The 20,926-nt window shown below is 41.0% G+C and overlaps 2 protein-coding genes and 1 pseudogene across 5 annotated transcripts in view; all 3 read left to right on the top strand.

The window, feature by feature from the left end:
• The window catches only part of LOC144588704 (uncharacterized), a 654,446-nt gene that overhangs the window by 473,230 nt on the left and 160,290 nt on the right, over nucleotides 1-20,926 (top strand). The gene's annotated exons all lie outside the window — the stretch shown is intronic.
• The window catches only part of NOVA1 (NOVA alternative splicing regulator 1), a 212,785-nt gene that overhangs the window by 100,403 nt on the left and 91,456 nt on the right, over nucleotides 1-20,926 (top strand). The gene's annotated exons all lie outside the window — the stretch shown is intronic.
• Nucleotides 12,080-12,234, top strand: LOC140703461 (U1 spliceosomal RNA; annotated as a pseudogene).

Genomic DNA, 20,926 nt, shown 5'->3' with positions numbered 1-20,926 from the left:
GTACCAAAGTTTTCAAGCTTTGTTTGTTCTGCTGTGTCTTCAAATGTAATATTAACTAATCAAAATCAATAGCAATTCGTATTTTGTTATTTCTGTTTATTACTTAATATTTTTTTGAATTGTTTTTCTTCAGTTCTATATTCTGGTCCTAGGCATTAGATACCTTTCACTGATGTCAAAATGGAGAGGGATTTAAATTACAAGTAATTCCCAAAATAGGAATGCCATGGTCAATTTATGAATCAATTAAAGGAAAATTAATGGAATGGTGCTAGTAAATGTTCCTGCTTTTGAAATCATAATGTAATACTTTGTATGTACTATTTAAAACAACAACAAAAACCTCTAACTTTAAGAATTGTTTCAAATATTTTCATCTTTAGGTAGTAAGAGATTCATGAATTTGTTTCCTACATAAAATTCTTCAGTGTTTCTAAATTACAACATTAGTGATATAAACAAATGAACTGATCTTATTCTTTCTTCTCCCAGACTAATGGTCCTACCATTCATGGTGTTTTTATACCATTACTTGTTATGTGTTTTTGTTCCCTCTCTATTGCTGCACATAATGAAGCTTGACTGAACATGACCACTATTCTCATCACTGGTTGAAACAGGTCATCCAATAAGCAGCGAGTATTTTGTGCTATTCTTGTGGCACTCCTGACCATTTTGCAAAGAAAGTTTAAGCTTCATTGAGTATTGCATAAGAATTTCCTTTATTTTGTAGAATATTTCATATCTAGTCTCTATGGAATTTCTTGCAGATCTCCGAACAATAATTAGGATTGTGCTCCACTTTATTTAATTGTATTTTCCCCCTTCTGATACTGTACTCCCAGTTTCTGAATCAACCATGTCATTTTCCCTTCCATTAGTTGACTTTATTTCCCCTTTTCTCTCCTTCTTTACAATTTTTAACAGTCTTAGATGTAATAATTTCAGTTCTCTTCAAATATTTAGGAGCTTTATTTCCAGTTTTAATATCAACACAGTTATTAAAATGTGCTCAAAATTGTTTTCTCTTAAATTTATTTGTTAATGTATTGTGCATAATTTGGTCATATGTCAGTAAGCAATCAATACCTGGCATTATACTAGTTCAGTCTATTGATTATGAATTTATAGTCTTAACCAGAAAAAACAGTAGTTCCATTCTCATAATTAATGTTCTATGAAACAGTTAATAAAAGATAGGAAATACAAATCTTTCCATAGAATGGTAAAGTTTTTTTTACCATGTATGGATTTTTTCCAGTTTTCAGAATATTTTTAAGCTCACATGAAAATCTAGCAGTTAATCTTTAAGGTGCCACAACATTTTTGTCTTCTTTGTTTTGGTTTTGGTTTTTGCCTGATGTGAATGAAAAAGGTAATCGATAACAGGTGAATTTTGAGAGTTCATGGGACTGCAAATAATGCAGAATAAGGAGATTTAGAGGCTGTTGACAGTGAAATTACCCTGTTTTCCCGAAAATAAGAACTAACCTGAAAATAAGTCCTAGTAAGATTTTTCAGTAGGGATGAAATTTTGAATTTTCTGGATTACAAATACCATGATTCTTCATTCTGGGAGCTCTGCCTACCTTGTAGAATCTTACTAACACTAATTAATTTTATTCTGTGATCACTACAAACTGCCGTTTTCCTTTATGGGTTATGTAATAAAGGTCAGTGTTGGTAAAATTTCAGAAGTGATTCCTGTTCTGGAGTCTGAATTTCTGTTCTGGAGATTGAATTAAAAAGATTCACTCAAACATCTAATCATTTTACTAAAAACCATGTGACAATTCAATACTACTTATTAATCATATTTTGAGTTATGAATTTACCTTTCACAGGTAAAATCAAAACCAAACTTACCGTATTTTTCGCTCCATAAGACACACCTTTCCATAAGACGCACCAATTTTTTAGGAGAGGAAAACAGGAAAATATAATCTGTTTTCTTCGCTCCATAAGACGCACAGACTTTCCACCCCCTGTTTTGTGGGAAAAAGTGCGTCTTATGGTGTGAAAAATACGGTAAAATTGTAACTAGTGCATGTTTCATTTTCAGCAAACATACAGAACAGTATCTCATTTCTTTTCTTGAACTTCATAAAAGTCCTGTGAGTTTCTAAACACTACACCTCATTTACTTTCCAGATCAGATTCTGTGTGGTCCACAGGTATAATATTTACAAGGCAAAAATATAGATATGCTTAAAAAAACCCAATGAAGTAGGAGTAGGAGAGAATGACTGACAAAGCCACACAGTGAACCTCATTGACCTAGGTGGCATATACGAGTCTAGGTCTCCCCAGTTCTGTTTCTAGTCTGACACTGATCATTGTGTCATATATTTCAATGTAAATATGTGTGGGATGCTGAAAAGATTTGTATAGGAAATAAAAGTCAAATAAGTAATAATTATGTACCATTAAATCAGTTCCAATTTACGACAATCCTTCCTAGGGTTTCCTAAGTGTAGACTATTCAGAAATGCTCTGGAACTATATAGATCAGTCACACAGGCTAGCTCTTTTCCTGGAAGGCATGGAGAATTAAACTACTGAACTCTGGCTTATAACCAGGTGCTCCAGCTCATTGGCACTATCCAGCCAGCTAAAAGACTAAGTACATATACTGATCACATGATACCATACTTAGCACTTTGAAAAAAAATTCTAATTCATAAATTTTTGGAAAACCCACTTCACTTCTTCAGTCCATCAGCAAGTAATTTTCTTCTGTAGCAGCAGTGACCTTGCACAGTTGTGTTGCTGGTTTTGGAGCAATTGCCCCAAGCTCATAAGAACATAAGAAGTACCCTGCTAGATCAGGCCAAGGGCCCTTCTAGTCCAGTTTCCTGTATTTCATAGTGGCCCCAACAGATGCCTCTGGAAGCACAGAGACAACTAGATACCCATCTCCTGATGCCCTTCCCCCGCAACTGGCATTTTGAGGTACTTTCCTTTTAAGCCTGAAGATACATCCCCATAATGGCTTGTAACCTGCGATGGACTTTTCCTCCAGGAATCTGTCTGATCCCCTTTTAAAGGCATCTAGGCCAGATGCCATCACCACATCCTGTGGCAAGGAGTTCCACAGACTAACAACACACTCAATTTGGGTGGATGTTCTCTGGTTCTGGTATAGAGTGAGGGGGAAAAGGGCGTCCCTCTATCCACTTTATCCATCCCCTGCATAATTTTATATTATGTGCCTCCTCAGGCGCCTTTTCTCTAGACTAAAGAGCCCCAAACACTGTAGCCTTTCCTCATAAGGGAGGTGCCCCAGCCCAGTAATCATTTTAGTCGCTCTCTTGTGAACCTTTTCCAATTCCACTATGTCTTTTTTGAGGTCCGGTGACCACAACTGTACACAATGCTCCAGTGTTTTGTAGGATGGCAGTATAATGTTGACTGTTTTATTTTCAGTCCCCCTTTTAATGATACCTAGCATGGAATTGACCTTCTTCCCTGCCACTGCACACTGGGTTGACACTTTCATTGAGCTATCCACCAGCACACTAAGATCTCTTTCCTTATCCAACACGAATAGCTCAGAACCCAGTACTCACTGCTTATCCCTGTCTCCAGGTCATTTATGAACAGGTTGAAAAGCACCAGTCCCAAGACAGATCCCTGGGACGCACTGCTTTTCACTTCTCTGCATTGTACAAATTGCCCATCAACACCTACTCTCTGTTTCCTGGTTCTCAATCATTTCTCAATCCATAAGAGGACCTGCCCTCATATCCCCTGACTGTGGAGTTTTCTCAGAAGTCTTTGGTGAGGGAGTGCGTCAGAGACTTTCTGAAAATCCTGAGAGACAACATCCACTGGTTTGCCCGCATTAGCAACTTCGTTCCTCAGTTCCTTAGGTTCCTTAATCCACCCTCATTTGGGTGGATGCCATCTTGGCCCGGTGATGTATTGCTCTTCAATTTATCAATTAGGTCTAAAACATCCTTTCTTTTAACCTGTATCTTATTTAATTCATTAGTCTGGAAGGCCTGTTTGGGCAGCGGAATCTGCCCAAGGTCTTCTGTCATGAACACAGATGTGGAGAACTCATTTAATTTTTCTGCAGTCTCCAACTCCTCCTTTATCTCCCCTTTCCCTTCCTGACCATCCAGAGGGCCAGCTGCTTCTCTGGCAAGTTTACTGCTCCTAACATATTTAAAGAAGCTTTTATTATTCCCCTTTATATTGCTGGTCATACATTCCTCAGAGTCTTTCTTTGCCTTCCATATCATCTTCTTATATTTCTTTTGCCACAGTTTGTGGATTCTTTTTACCTTTCCTTTCAACTTCTTTCTAACTAGTTTCCTCATCTGAGTGAAGTTCACCCTTCGAAAATCAAGGGTTTTTGAGTCAGATTTGCTTGACACTCCCCCCCCCCCCAACATGCATAGTGAAAGAGATCACAGCATGGCCACTGTCCCCTAGCAGCTCAGTGACATTAACATCCCTAGCCAGGTCTTGAGTTCCACACAATATTAAATCCGGTGTGGTGGGCTCCATAACAAGTTGCTCCAAGGCACAGTCATTTAGAATGTCAAGAAATGCTTGGTCTCTCTTTCTTGATCCGAGCACGCATTGACCCAGTCAATCCGAGTATAATTGAAGCCCCCCATGATTACAACCCTGTCCCTCTCGGACACCTCCCTGATTTGTCTCCTCATTTCAAGGCCGCCATCAAGTTTTTGATCTGGAGGACGATAGCAACCCCCCCCCCCAATCACATCGCTCCTTGGGCCTGATAGTTTAACCTGCAGTAATTCTATGATGGAATCAGACCTGCCGTCCATCTCCATTCTGCTGGATTCTACCCCTTCTTTGACATCTGCAATGTTTATCACTGATGAACCTTCACCTTCTGAGGAGTGTATGTGAGATAAACTGGATGGGCAATCATGGAGGTACAGTATGTGAGAAGGAATTAATAATAGAGAGATGTATGCATATGTTTGTTGGAGAGTATGCTTTGTTTTCTTCTTTGCATGTTGATTTCTCAGCCAATTTTCAGATATGTGTTTCCAGGTCATAATCTGAACTGTTGCAAACTATTTTAGTGAATGTATTCTAATTTTCTGCAAGTATAAACTGTGTATGGTGGACTATGTCTAGATGGGTGGCATATAAATGCAATCAATCAATCAATCAATCAATCAATCAATCAATCAATCAATCAATCAATCAATATTTGGGGGACTGAATTATATATATATATTTAGTTCATTCTGAGTGTGAGTAGATGAAGTCTAGGATGTAGAAAGAGAAAGTCTGTGTACTCATTGTTGTATTTAAATAAATTGCTTGTAAGCAGGGCACTGGTAAGCAGCAATTCTGTTTGTGTACCTAAATGAGCTGAGTACTGTATTCATCACTGGGCTTCACCCATATACCTCTGTGGGAATCTGTCTCCTCTTGTATTTTTTTCCCCAGGAGTTCTGAATGAAAGCCAGGAATTTTGAAAACCTTGACATGGATAATTTGGCAATACTTCACAAGGTTGCTTTTCCATTTTTGATGAAACATATACAACAGCCTGTGTGACATTTTGTTCAATGTGTTATTGGTGTTTCAGAGTTTTGTCTGCAAATAAATAACAACTTTACTAATAAGTGATTTGTTGAGTTTGTGCTCATTTGGGTTACATCTAAGAACTTCTAAGGCTTCATGAAAAGTTTTAAATGAAGCTGGAATATTTCTGAAGACCTGTTTTTTTCGGTGATATTTTTTACCAAGTGTTATGAGTATTTATCACTCTGAATTATAAATACTGTACAGCTATTCCAGTAGCACATGGAAGTGTTTTTACTATCCAAATATATATATATTTTCTTGAGATAATTGTGTAGGAGGCACTGTTGCAGGAGGCATTATTGAAAAAGACTCATATAACTATTAAAACATAAAAGTTGCAATTATGTGATGGGAGCGAGACAGATTATCTTATATCTATGTTTTTCTATAGTTTTTTCAGCAGAACATTAATGTTGTGCATAAGTATGTTCATTTTCACAGATCTGTTTCTGTAAGTAGTTTAGTTTTATTGTAGATGTAGAATTTACTCAAACACCTTGATGTATAACAGTGTATATTTTGGGAGAAATACCTACAAGGATGTATAAAAACCTGTACACCTTTCTACTTCCCATTTTGTGCCAGTAGGTATTTAAGATTTGTGGATTCTCTGTAGGCAAGTGGTTGTTCTGTAGTTCTGAGCAAATCCAGTTCTGTTACAGAGCATATCTTTAGACTGTGGACATTATGGTGTCTTTTGGGTGGAAGCTGGAGGCATGTAAGTATGTGTAATGCTTGTTCAGTTTTTAATATAATGTAATATTGATTTGACCTTTGTACAGTTGCATAGTGGTATATGGAAAGTATACTTGTTTATATAGACTGGTCAAGGCTTAAGGTGGTGGATGAATGAAAGTTACTGAAGTCTTTGTTAAATTTCTTCAGTGTTTCCTTGCCAGTCTAGAAGATATCAATGAATGTCCGATAGAGAAGAGACTTCTGGATACAGTGAGTGAGGTCAACAATGAATATATTTATATAGTGTGATCCATACATGTGCCCATAACTGTGCCATTCATCTGGAGATACATGTTGTTACCAGAGTTAAGTTACGTTGAGTATGAAGTCACACATTTAAGTTGCCAGATTCACTGTGGCCTCTCATTTGGAATTATAGTTTTGATGGCTTATAGATCATCTTTGTAAAAAATATTGGTGTACCTATTTATCTATGGTGGCCAGGAGGCTGTCTTCTGGAAGGTTATAGGTCTACTTTGGTTTCCTTAGGAAGCTTGATGTAGATCTCTAACCGCTCAATTTTGCCAATATGCTGGGAAACAACTGATAATAATGTCTTATTCATGTAAAGTACCCCTTCTTGTGCAACGTGCTACAGCTCCATAATTCTTACTACCAAGGATTACCTTTGGGTGAACCTTGAACAGAATGAGCATATATAGAGAACAGCCCAAGATTGGACGTTCCGCCATTTGAGTTTGTGGTTATGTACTGCTGTTAGTGAACATGACAAGATGAAAAGAAAGTTTGAATTGTATGGTTCCTTGAAGTAGAGGCAGAAGAGCAGCACTGTTTTGACTCCCATAGAGGTCAATTGTAGTTACAACTTATATTATTTCTTAAATGTTATATAACAACATCAGGGAAGAGATCAGGAATGGAGTGAACTTTGGCATATGCCCACTTCTCCTTCCTTGCCCTGCTTTAAAAGATTAACAAGTAGGATGACACAGGGTTTTGGCTTGACCCTTCTGTTGTTCAACATCTCTGTAAATGACTCGGATGAAGGAGTAAATGGGATGTGCTTCAAGTTTCCTGGTGACAGGGGCAGTAGTTACTACTTAAAAAAAGAGAATTAAGATTCATCATGACCCTGGAAAGTCGGAGAACTGAGTGAAAAAATAGTTCGTCTAATGAAAAACGTAACACTCTACATCAGGGGTCTCAAACTCAATTTACCTGGGGGCCACTGGAGGCAGAGTCTGGGTGAGGCTGGGCCGCATCAGATTTTCTGCCAAGCGGAGCAGGAGCCCGAGGAAGCCGCTCAGGAGTTTCCTTAGCTGGCAGACAGCCGGGCTGGCTGGCAGGCTGCAGTTCTGGATGAAGGGTGCAAGAGGTGCTGTCTTGGGAGAGAGCCGGCGAGGCTTTTTTTTTTCTCATGACAGCAGAGGACACGTCGGCGCTTCGGGGGGCCAGGCAAGGCTGGGGCCGCAAACTATCATCTGGCGGGCCACAAATGGCCCCCAGGCCGCATGTTTGAGACCCCTGCTCTACATTGAGGCAGAGAAAAACCTGAACTGGAATAGTTCACCACACACTGGGTTGACTCTTTCATCAAGCTGTCCACCAGCACACAAAGATCTCTTTCCTGGTTTGTCATGGACAGCTCAGAACCCATCAGCTGATAAATAAAGTTTTGATTTTTGGCCCCAGTGTGTATTACTTTATGTTTTCTTGTATTGAAATGCATTTGCCCCATAGGAATGCATTGGATACCAATTAATCCGTTCTGGCCGAAGTCCTCCCCTAGAAAAGTTTGTTTGGAAAAGCAAGCCGGGTGGCCGGGGAGAAATCGGCTCCCTCCTTTCACCCAGTGCTGAGTCCCCTTCACGCCAGCTGAGCTCAGCCGGCGCGAAGGGGACTCAGCATCAGGTGAAAGGAGGGAGCTGATTTCTCCCCGGCTGCCCAGATTGCTTCCAAAGCCAAAAAGGCAGGGAGAAAGGGCAGGAAGTTCGAACTTCCCGCCCTTTTTCCCTGCCTTTTTGGCTTCGAAGGTTTCAAAGGGCTTCCGCTGACGTTGGAGGAAGCTTTTTGAAAGCTCCAAAGGCATGGGAAAGGGAAGGAAATTCGAATTTCCCGCCCTTTCTCCCTGCCTTTTGGGTTCGTAACTCAATCTGTGTTCGCAAGTAGGGTCTGCTACTTGCAATGAGATCGGGTTTGTAACCCGAAACGTTTGCAAGTAGGGCCATTCGTAAGTCAAGGGCCCACTGTAAAGTGTACTTTAAGGTTACATGCATGAGCCTTGGGTCTATATGTTCCTTTAGCTCTCCCCTCCATCTTAGTTGTTAGGAGAATATTGTAAGCTTTTGCTTCCGTTTCCAGCTGATTTAATAGTACCTCTTGAGTTATAACAAACTGGATAGCCTTGGCTGTAGCTTAGTGAAACAAGGATTAATCAGAAATAGAAATGGGGTATTTGTATACAAATACAAATATCCCTACAGCTGGTGTTAATGTGGATCCATCGCCTGGGGCTGGACCATCCACTCACGCATCCGCTGGTGGCGGTGGGCCCTCTTTTCTCTCCGATCGCTCCAGAGCGCCACTCAGCTAGCCACTTGGCAGCCTTGCAAGGAAACCCCAAGGTTGGACCCTTGTTAACTCCAGCTGCACACAGAGATATTTGTATATGAATAAAAAACCCCATCTCTAATCAGAAACAATTTATTTTATTAAGTTTACTGCTAACTCTTAATGTTACAATATTTTAACATTCTAGTACTTGTATCAGGGACGTGGTGGCGCTGTGGGCTAAACCGCAGAAGCCTGTGCTGCAGGGTCAGAAGACCAAGCAGTCGTAAGATCGAATCCACGCGACGGAGTGAGCTCCCGTCGTTTGTCCCAGCTCCCGCCAACCTAGCGGTTTGAAAGCATGCAAATGCAAGTAGATAATAGGGACCACTTCGGTGGGAAGGTAACAGCGTTCCGTGTCTAAGTCGCACTGGCCATGTGACCACGGAAGATTGTCTTCGGACAAACGCTGGCTCTATGGCTTGGAAACGGGGATGAGCACCGCCCCTAGAGTCGAACACGACTGGACGAAAATTGTCAAGGGGAACCTTTACCTTTACCTAGTACTTGTATCTGTTCTCATTGATTTATTTGTTTTTTTTATTGTAACATTTGTGAATTTATTAAAAAAAATTGTAAACTGCCCTGGAAGCATTGTCAGGGGTCGTTTAAATAAGTAAGCATATAATTAAAACTAATCACAGTCTGTCTAAGCTCTGACATAATGAGAAATCACCGTCACTTGAAGATTTAAGTACAGTAAATGTTCTTGTCTCCTTGCAGCCTAACTGGAGTATAAAAGGAGGAGGAGAGCACAAATGGCAGAGGCTTGTTCTTATAATTCTAGAGCATAGGTCCCTAAACTGTGGTCTGCGGACTCTTGGTGGCCTCAGTGTTCTTCCAGGGGGTTCACAAAGGCTTGAAGAAATGGTATGATAATTTGCAGTTAAAATAGAAAGAACGAAAGAAAGAATGAAAAAGAATGAAAGAATAGGAAACAGAAAGAAGTCTTAATTTCCTTTGCTTGTTTGTGTAAAATATGGCTACTCTAACCCACCTCCTCCATTAAAAACAAATAAAAGTACAGTGGTGCCTCGCAAGACGAATGCCTCGCGGGATGAAAAACCTGCAAGACAATTGGTTTTTGCAATCACTATGGTGCCTTGCAAGACATTCTTCTATGGCCATGCTTCACAAGACAGGTCCCCCCCCCCCGAGACCAATGCCTCGCAAAACGAATAAATTTCATTCGCCTTGTGAGGTTCCCCCATAGGGAACCTCACAAGACAATTTTTTTTGCAAGACAGCGATTCTCGCAGAACAAACTACATTTGTCTTGCGAGGCACCACTGTAAAAATCAGTTATGAAAATAACTCTGGCAGCAAATAACTTTTCTGTGTTTCTGCACACGGTAAGAACACGCAGGTAAATGACACTGAGTGGCTGAGAGACAGCACGTAACATTCTTGCTACTTTATAGACCATAACTGTAGAATGATTGAGCCACTATTGTTTGTGGAGAAAATGTTTTGTACCAATCTTCATATGTAGAAAGAATTGAACATTTATAGCATGCAAGGCACAACAGCCATGAACAATGTTCTTGACGAGCCCCCCCCCCCAAAAAAACCTGAATACAAACTATAGTAGCTGAAATCAGGAAACAGGTACTGTAATCCAGTTAGAAGTCACGAGGCATAGTTAGTTTCCTTGCTGCAACACCCTTTGGAAATACATTCTCTATTAGATGCCCAGAACTAGTTGAAAAGTTTGCAAGTCAAATCCAAATTTCTCATAAGAATGCATTGAAAATTAATTAATGCATTCTTATGGGAAAAAAGGTCAGAAACTTTTTAAAAATTAAAAGAAAGTCTCTTACCAGGTACTGTAGACCAGTGGTTCTTAACCTTTTTGAAAGAAACGCCCCCTTGAGCCATTGAGGAAGTTATCATCGCCCCCCTCCCCACGGTGATATCTTATTTATTTATTTATTTATTTATTTATTTATTTATTTATTTATTTATTTATTTATTTATTTATTTATTTATTTAAGACACTTAAATCCAATAACCCCTGAAAACAAAATTCAGTTCCAAGAAAAAAAAGTAACATGTTGTTAGCCGCCTAGAGTGGTCCTAACACGACCAGATAGGCGGGATATAAATAAAATAAAACAAACAAACAAACAAACAAACATTTAATGATTTAGTTGCAAACGAATTTTAAGACGCAAAAAGAAATATAAAAAGGGCATAAAAACAAACCACAATGCAGGAACTAAAAATTTCAAGACAAAAACTTTGAAACTAAATTAAGATTGGAGGAAAATATATATTCATGCACACTGTAAAAAGGCTGCAGCCATCTTCACAGGTTTGGCTTGCTCCAGCGCCCCCCTACCGCCCCCCTTCTGCTCCGGCGCCCCCACACCGCCCCTTTTCATTCTACTGCCCCCCTGAAAAATGAAATCGCCCCCTGGGGGGCATTATCGCCCACGTTAAGAACCACTGCTGTAGACTGAGCCCAGCTCTTCACAGTGCCTTGGTAGATCCCAGAACAGTAAAAAAAGAGCCCCAAACAGTTAAAAGCAAGCAGGCAGACGGCAGCCATTTTGTGCTCTTCTCCGCTCCTGCCCCCTCTCCTCTCCCCACCTAACTGCTGATCGGCACTGGTCTGAAAGGCTTCCCAGGCAAGCAGGTTTCAACTCAAACAGAGCACCTTTTCACCCAAGCACGGTTTAACCCAAAGCAAGCAGCTTTTAAAGAAAAACAAGCAGATTTTTAAGGCAAGCATGAACGTTTCTACACAAGCAGGTTTCAACTCAAACGGAGCACCTTTTCACCCAAGCACGGTTTAACCCAAAACAAGCAGCTTTTAAACTAATTTTTACATTTTAAAATGACAATACCAGGCATTCCCAGGTCTCTCTCCCAGCTCTCCAACTGCTTGTACTAGCAAGGAAGCAGACAAGCAGCCTCTTCACTAACTGAAAGTTTGAATTTCCCCGCTTTCCCTGCCTTTCCTGCATATTAGGTATGCTAATATCTGTGCACTGGAGGATTGTGGGAGGAACCTTCCAGCCCCTGATGGGGGTCCTGTGGGGCACCCCAAAACTCTGAGTAGGTCTCTTGGCCTCTTTCAGGACTGGGGCTGTGCAGCCCTGTTCTGATCAGGAGGTGCAGCCGGGGTGTCACCATGCCTTTGGGGGATAGGGCACAGAAAGGGGAAGAATTTTCAGGGGCCATTCTAACTCATACCTGGCAGGGGAGATACCATTATTGTAAAAGTGGTTTTCACAGGGTAAGGCTCATCTATTGCACTTTGGATGTGCTGACCCCTGTGATTTCCCCAAATGTGGGAAAATCAACTGCCTAAGTGGGGGACTGTGTTTATGGTTTCCCCTGGTCTTTCTAGACTCACCCTTTCCCCTTTGGTCCTTGGCTGTTTTCGCTGCCATAGGCCTGTTGGCCTTGCTGGTTTTCCAGGAGGGCTGCAGGAAGCAGATCCTGGAAAGCTAGCAGTGCAGAATGGTGAGGTCCAAACAGCAAGCAGTCTCTGGTGCCAGTTCAGAGGCCTCCCAGCATGGCAATGGGGGGCTTCTGGGTGGTGGTGGCTGGACCCTTTTTTTTTTGCTGTATTTACTCCATAAGACGCACATACTTTCTCCCCCTGTATTTGGGGAGAAAAAGTGTGTCTTATGGAGCGAAAAATACGGTATATTAATGTATAACTTCTAAAGAGTCCAGTATGCAGAAATCTTCAAATGAAGCTTAATGAAGTTTCTTCTTGGCTGTGACTGGTTTCCTTTCTATTATTTCAATAGTGTTCATCCCTTTAAGTGCTTTCTGTGTCAGGCTTCAGGATCTTCTATGTAAACTGATCTGTGTTTTGTATAAATGTTTTGTCTGCTGGCCGAGACAAGAACACTTGCATTAGCTACATTGATCAATCCACATTGCTTCCTATCGTATAGTAGACAATTAATACTTCATTGTAAAGACTCCCTGGTGCACTTGTTTAGAACTAGATCACTTAACACAGGAACCACAGGAGTTCCACACAAATGAAGGAGGGTAAAGCTTTCAAGAGGAGGTGGGGGAGGAAATTGCATTTATAGATCAAACTACTGTAACTTGTATTTTAATAGTCAGGCTTTCTGCCAGATATCTTCTGTAATGCCATAGCAATAGTTTGAAATAGCATAGAGAAGTTCACTGTGTGTGTGTGTGTGTGTGTGTGTGTGTGTGTGTGTGTGTGTGTGTGTGTATGTGTATTTTTATTATTATGGGCTCTCACAGCAAGCAGTAGAAACATGTTTTATATTTTTACTGTTTAAGCCTCATGCATCAGGATAGGGAGGGGACATTTTAGTCTCTTAGATTCACATTCAGTTGCAGGATTCACACAGAAGTAGACCTACAGTATGGGCATCTTGTAGCATTATTACCTGAACAAATGTAAACAGTTTGTCTAAATATTAGCTAGTAGTCCAAAGAAAAAGTTCTAACAAATCTATTGCCATTGGCCCCAACCTGTAATGTATCAGACAGAAAACAAACATTTTCCTAAATCTAAGCACAGAAGGGATGAAAAGCTTTCTACTATCAGAAAGCTGCCACCATGGCAGCTTCCACAGCAGGAATTCTGCACAGGTATTTCAGTTTATCAGCAAACCATAATGAAGTAGAAGTGCTACGCTTAAGTTGAGAATCCATTGGTTCAGTTTGGGATGGGAGTGATTGTATTCTTATAGGGTGTGGAAATAAAAGAGATATATGCAAATCTCTAACCCTTAATATCCTGGAATTTTAATTTGTGTTGGAAATTATCCCCAGACCACTCAGTGCAAGGTGGGGTTATCTATCTGGGGAGTGAAAGAATCCTGTCTGCAACTCCACTCATCAGCGGGACTGGTCACCCTCATTACTGCATATGCACCAACACTGTCGTCCACAACAGAAGTCAAAGACAAATTCTACAATGATTTGGCAGCTACTATCAAAAAAATCCCCGAGAGAGAACCACTGTTCATGCTCAGAGACTTTAACACTAGAGTTGGTGCTGATCACAACTCTTGGCCCATGTGCCTAGGCCATTTTGGCACTGGGAAGTTGAATGAAAACGGCCAACACTTCCTGGAGTTTTGCTGTTATTATGGTCTTTGTGTCACCAACACGTTCTTTAATACAAAGCCTCAACACAGAGTTTCCTGGAGACATCCAAGATCGAAGTGTTGTCATCAGCTCGATTTGATCCTCACTAGACGTTCTAGCCTTCCTAGTATTACGATCAGACGCAGTTACCAGAGTGCTGATTGTGATACTGATCACTCCCTGGTGTGTAGCAGAGTAAAACTGTGAACAAAGAGATCGTATCACACTAAAAAGGAAGGAAGACCACGTATTGACATCAACAAGATTCGCAACCAAAGAAAAGTGGAGGAATTTGCCCAAGTGCTTCAGGAAACCCTTCCAGGTCCGGCTGATGCAAATGCACCTGAACAATGGGAACATTTCAAGAATGCTGTTTATAACACCGCCTTGTCCACATTTGGCAAGAAGACCAAAAAGATGGCTGACTGGTTCGAAGTCCATTTGGAAGAGTTGATTCCAGCCATTGAGGATAAGAGGAGAGCTCTAGCAGCATACAAAGCCTGTCCTAGTGAGTACAACTTGCAGGCTCTTCGAGCTGCTCCTAGCCAAGTCCAGCAGACAGGCAGGACATGTTCCAATGATTATTGGCTTCAGCTCTGCTCTCAGATACAGATAGCAGCGGACACAGGGAGTGTATGACGGTATCAAGGAGGCTTTAGGTCCAATACAGAAGAAATCTGCTCCCTTGAAGTCTGCTACAGGTGTGATCATCCGGGACCGAACACAGCAAATGGACCGCTGGGTGCAGCACTACTCTGAGCTATATTCTAGAGAGAATGTAGTAACCAAAGAGGCATTAAATAACATTGAGTGCCTGCCTATCTTTGAAGAGCTGGACAGTGAACCAACTTTAGCAGAAATAAAAGCGACCTTGGATTTCCTTGCCTCTGGCAAGGCATCTGGAAAGGATAACATCCCCGTTGAAATGTTGAAGTGCTGTAAAGAGATCATCACCACTGAACTATATGAAGTCTTTTGTCTTTGCTGGAGGGAAGGTGGAGTACCACAGGACATGAAGGATGCAAACATCGTCACATTGTATAAGAAGAAAGGAGACAGCGGCGACTGCAATAACTGCCGTGGTATCTCTCTTCTCAACATTGTAGGGAAGCTGCTTGCCCATGTTGTGCTGAAGAAACTCCAGGTGCTTGCAGCCAGAGTTTATCCAGAATCACAGTGTGGATTTCGAGCTAAAAATCCACCACCGATATGGTATTTTCCCTCAACCAGTTGCAGGAGAAATGCAGGGAACAACAGCCACTCTTTGTGGCCTACATAGATCTCACAAAGGCCTTTGACTTGGTTAGCAGGGACAGCCTTTTTAAAATAATTCCCAAGATTGAATGTCCACCTCAACTCCTTAACATCATCAGGTCCTTTCATGAGGATATGAAGGGCACTGTCGTTTTTGATGGCTCAACATCAGATCCCTTTGACATTCGAAGCGGAGTAAAACAAGGCTGTGTCCTCACGCCGACCCTGTTTGGGATCTTCTTTGCTGTCATGCTGAAGCAGGCCTTTGGAACTGCAACAGAAGGTGTCTATCTCCGGAGTACATCAGATGAATACTTTATTATGATCAACAGATCAGATGTGAATAACACAGAACCGCACAAGAATAAACAGAATCAATACAGCTATACATTATGTGCAGCATACTCTTAGGGGAACAAATTCCATAAATAATTGTTAGGAGTATACCTCTATCCCCAGTTCGTACATATTCATATATGCATACATACATGTATATATCTACAAGATTAAGGCACCATTTCTTGCCTGCAGGCTAGTGCAGCTGCACAGAAGCTGGCCACTTTAATCGCTACTGATGGACATTGGTATGCCAGCAGATAACATGTATAGTACTCATCATCTCTACCGGGGATGCTTTGCAAAATTGGATGAATAAAAGTGTCACGGATACCAGTATAGAAGGAGCAATACAACAGAACATGGGCAACTATCTCCACCACACCAGCCTCACAAGGACATAAGCGCTCTTCATAGGGAATGTTCTTGTATCTGCCTTCCAGCAGGACTGAAGGAAGTACATTAAACTTTGCTAATGTAAAAGCTTTTCTATATTTTGGAAGGGTCAGAATATTCAAATAGCTAGCAGGTAAAAATGCCTGACCATAATCTCTAAGGCCAGCATGGGTTGTAGCTGTGCTGACAAGGTGTTGCAGCTCATTGTCTGTGATTCGCTGGTGTAGTTTCTGTATTGCTTTTGTATAGCCCATTAACAAAATAGCACTTCTCGAGAGGCCCAAATTATTTAATTTCTCATTCATAGATCTTTTCCATCTGGACTGAAACTTATCAGTTAGCACTAGGGGAGCCAACCCCACAGGGTTGAAGAACATTTTTAGCCAAAAATTCAGCTTAAGTATCCATGCTATCAACATCTGGCCTGTTTCTAGTCGTAAAAGTGCATTTGGCACACAACTTGGGAGTCCAAGGACAGTTCTCAGAAATTTCATTTGAGTGGACTCCTTTGCAATAAAATTGCTGTAACTACAGCATTGTGCACCATATAACATCTGTGCTAACACCTTGGCATTGAAGACCTGTATGGCTGATGGTATATGCTGACCTCCTTTTGCAAAGAAAAAACGTATGAGTGACTTAATACTTCTCTGAGCCTTTGCAATAGTGTTGGATAATTGAGCCTTCCAAGATCCTGAGGACTGGAAGATCACACCCAGATATTTATAAGATTTAACTTGCTCAATTGGAGGGTCATTTATTTGCCATTTATGTGTGATCTGTTTCCTAGTAAACACTAAGACTTTTGATTTATCATAATTAATTACTAACTCCTCAGTTTTACAATAATTGCCCAGGGCTCTTAATAACCGCTGTAAGCCAACACAGGTTAATGAGAGAAGTACAACATCATCTGCATATAAAAGAGTAGATGGGGTCTATCTGCTAGTTTAAGGGGATGGAAGTTGGTTCCAGATAAATTCTTGACCAAGGAGTTAATATAGATGTTGAACAAAGTGGGAGCCAATACACAGCCTTGTTTGACACCAGCATATGTGGGGATGGCCTTGGTGAGGTGACCTGCCCTGTTACATCTCACCTTCAACCTGTTTTTTTTTTTCATAGAAGCAGCGAATCAGGATCAGGAGCCGCCTATCAATGTTGGTTGTCTCCAACTTCTGCCAAAGCCTGTGTCGTGGAATCATATCAAATGCGGATTTGAAATCAATAAAGGCTGTATATAGTGCTCCTTTGGTCTTAAATAAATAGTTATCCACTAGATGTTGTAAAACTATACCATGATCTCCTGTAGAGTGTCCTGATCTAAATACTGGTTGCTCATCATCTAGAGGATTTTCCTCTTCCATCCAACTATGTAGTTTCTCAAGAAGATGGTGGGCATACAGTTTACTGATAACAGCAAACTGATCGGCCTATAATTTGCAGGAAAGCTCTTTAATCTCTAAATTGAGAGCAGAGACCACAGTCCAACTGAAATGCATGTGGGACTTCCTCTTCACCGATGATGCAGCCATTGTTGCCCACTCTGCTGAAGACCTCCAGTAAAACATGAATCATTTTAGCAAGGCCTGCCAAGACTTTGGACTAACAATCAGCCTGAAGAAAACACAAGTCATGGGCCAGGGTGTGGACTCATTTCCCTCTATTACTATCTCCACGCAAGAATTGGAGGTTGTTCATGACTTTGTGTACCTTGGCTCTCTCTCTCCCTAGATGTCGAGCTGGATAAACGCATTGGGAAAGCAGCTACCATGTTCTCTAGACTCACAAAAAGAGTATGGTTTAATAAGAAGCTGACGCCATACACCAAAATCCAGGTCTATAGAGCCTGTGTCCTGAGCACACTCCTGTACTGCACTGAGTCCTGGACCCTCTGTGCATGGCAGGAGATGAAGCTGAACACCTTCCATATGCATTGTCTCCGACGCATTTTTGGTATCACCTGGTAGGACAAGTTAGAATGAGCTGGAATTTTTAGCATGTATACATTACTGAAACAGCGCTGACTACGTTGGCTTGGGCATGTCGTGAGAATGGCTGATGGTCGGATTCCAAAAGATCTCCTGTATGGAGAATTAGTGCAGGGAAACCGCTCCACAGGGAGACCACATCTGCGATACAAGGACATCTGCAAGCAGGATCTGAAGGCCTTAGGAATGGACCTAAACAGATGGGAAACCTTGATGTCTGAGCATTCAGCCTGGAGGCAGGCGGTGTATCATGGCCTCTCCCAATTTGAAGAAACACTTGTACAGCAGGCTGAGGCAAAGAGGCAGTCCTGAAACGAGCAAAATCAGGGAGCTGGACAGGGGACAGATTGCATTTGTCTTCAGTGTGGAAGAGATTGTCACTCTCGAATTGGCCCCCTCACCCACACAAGACACTGTTCCAAGACCTCCATACAGAGCACGTTACCATAGTCTCTTGAGACTGTAGGATGCCTACTCTAGATTTTGCTATCCTGTTGAATGAAGAAACAAAGAAAATTTTTGTAGGCATACTTTTCAGAATTATTTTTGTTAAATAAAATATTAACTAAACAATTAATAAACTGTTAAATAATAATTAGATAAACTGGAGACCAGATTTTCTAATCCAGAATTCTTTCATTGGCATGTATAGAAAGCCATTAGACCAGTATTCTGTCCGGTATTTATCTGTGCAGAATACCTGCTATGGCAGCTGGATCTTGTATATCAGAAAGCATTTAATCTATTCTGTGTTGAGACTTAGGAAAATGTCTGACTATGTATTTGTATAATTTCACTAATTCCAAGTTACATAATAAATGATAATAAATAAATAAATAAATTGCCATCAAATCAGTTCTGCTAATGGCAGCCTTTCCAGGGTTATATGGGTATAAAGTACTCACAAGTGGATTAGCATTGCCTTCATCTGGGGGCACTACAGAGGCTGACTGTTCTTCTGGGACACAGAATGGGGAATTGAACCCTCAACGTCTAGCTGCACAGTCAAATACATATCTCACCTAATTATATATGTAAGAAAAATGAAAAGTGGGATTTTTTCCATTGTATTGCTTGTTGCGTTTAACATGAAAAGTAGCATCAGTCTATATATAGAACAAAGACAGCTCTTATTACTTTTGTTAAAAACCAAGGTATTCTAGGCTTGCTGTTGGCGATTTCATTTATGTAAGGATTATATTTTTCCCTTTTTCCTTCACCATATTTTAAATCTTTTGTGCTGTTTCCTTTAAGTGCAAGGCTGAGGGCAAGACCTGTCTTATTTTTATTAATCTACAACTTGCTCTTCTGTATAAATCTTCAGTATATTGTTTCCACCTTCCCATTATTTTCTCCCAATCGATAGTGTGCTTTCTTGTTGATCTCTCAGTATTCCTAATCTGAGCTCAAATTTCTCTTTGATTTCTTGGATATTGGAAAAGTGAAAGCTGCTCTGAAATCACCGGGAAGAAATAAATCACCATGAGTAGGCAGAACTGTTCTTAGCTATAGACACTGAATTTGTCAAAATCCTAATGAGAATATGCCAACAAACACAGAAAACAAAACAATAGCCCACAGACTGAACACATTCAATATACAGTGGTGCCTCGCAAGACGATTTTAATTCGTTCCACGAAAACCGTCGTCTTGTTAAAAAATCATCTTGTGAGGTTCCCTATGCATCAGTCTAAGAAAAAAAAAGTATTGCGAAGCATCAGTCTAAAAAAAAAAAGTCTTGTGAAGCATTGGTCTCAAAAAAAAAGTCTTGTGAAGCATGGTCATAGGAAAAAATGTCTTGCGAGGCACCATAGTGATCAGAAAAACCAATCGTCTTGCGGGTTTTTCATCCTGCGAGGCAATCATCTAGCGATGATTGTACAGTGTTGCCTCGACTTACTAAATTGGTTCCAGAACTACGGTCGTAAATCTAAATGGTTGTAAGCCGAAGCACTGTTTCCCATAGGAATACATTGAAATACAATTAATCAGTTCCAGCCAAAGGGGGGAAAAAATCAAAAAACAAACAAACAAAAAACACTGCAAGTCCCATCGGAAATGCGATTAATCCATTCCAGCCGAAGGGGGGGGGAAGCAAGCAAACTGTGCAAGACCCTTCGGAAATGCAAAAAAGCAAAGCATAAAGCAAACAAACCATGCAAGACCTTTTTGAAAAGCAACAAAAAAAGCAAAGCAGAAAGCAAAGAAACCATGCAATAGCCATTAGAAATTCAAAAAAACAAAAGCAGAAAACAAACTGTCCAAGACCCTTCGGAAATGCAAAAAAAGGAAAGCAGAAAGCAAACAAACCCCGCAAGACCCATCAGAAATGGGGAGAAAACCCAAAAAAGCAGACAAACCCCGCAAGACCCATTGGAAATGGGGGGGGACACCAAAAAACAAACCCTGCAAGACCTATCCCAGCATAGAAACATAATCCCACCACCCAGCCCGAAACCACACTGTAAAACCCACCCAGAACAATTTTTGAAAAGCAGAAAGCAGGACCTTACCTTACCAGGCAGTCCGAAGCCCCCTCTGAATGCACACTCTCTAACCGCTGGGGCGAAAGAGCTACAAAGAAGCAGCCTCTTCACCTACCAACGGTTAGCAATTTGAATTCCCAGCCTTTTCCCCGAGCGTTTTTCTGTTTGTAACTGGAAGCTCCAGCCACAAGTTGAAGCAAAATTTTGTGGTCAGAGCTGATCGTAACTCAAAATGGTCATATGTCGGAACATTCATAAGTCGAGGCACCACTGTACATTCCAATACCAATAAATTAGATACCAAGGAGTGCAATAACTGTAAGACCATTGCTTTAATTTCTCATGAAAGCAAAGTGATGCTTAGGGTGTTGCAAAAAAAGAGGGCTTTTGTTTTACAGTGGTGCCTCGCAAGATGGGTGCTCCGTTTAATGACGAATCCGCATTACGATGAGGTTTTTGCAATCTCCAAAGCGATAACAA

This window comes from Pogona vitticeps, chromosome 1, assembly GCF_051106095.1.
Source record: "Pogona vitticeps strain Pit_001003342236 chromosome 1, PviZW2.1, whole genome shotgun sequence".
Lineage (NCBI taxonomy): Eukaryota > Metazoa > Chordata > Lepidosauria > Squamata > Agamidae > Pogona > Pogona vitticeps.
This window is presented reverse-complemented; position numbering and strand designations above follow the sequence as displayed.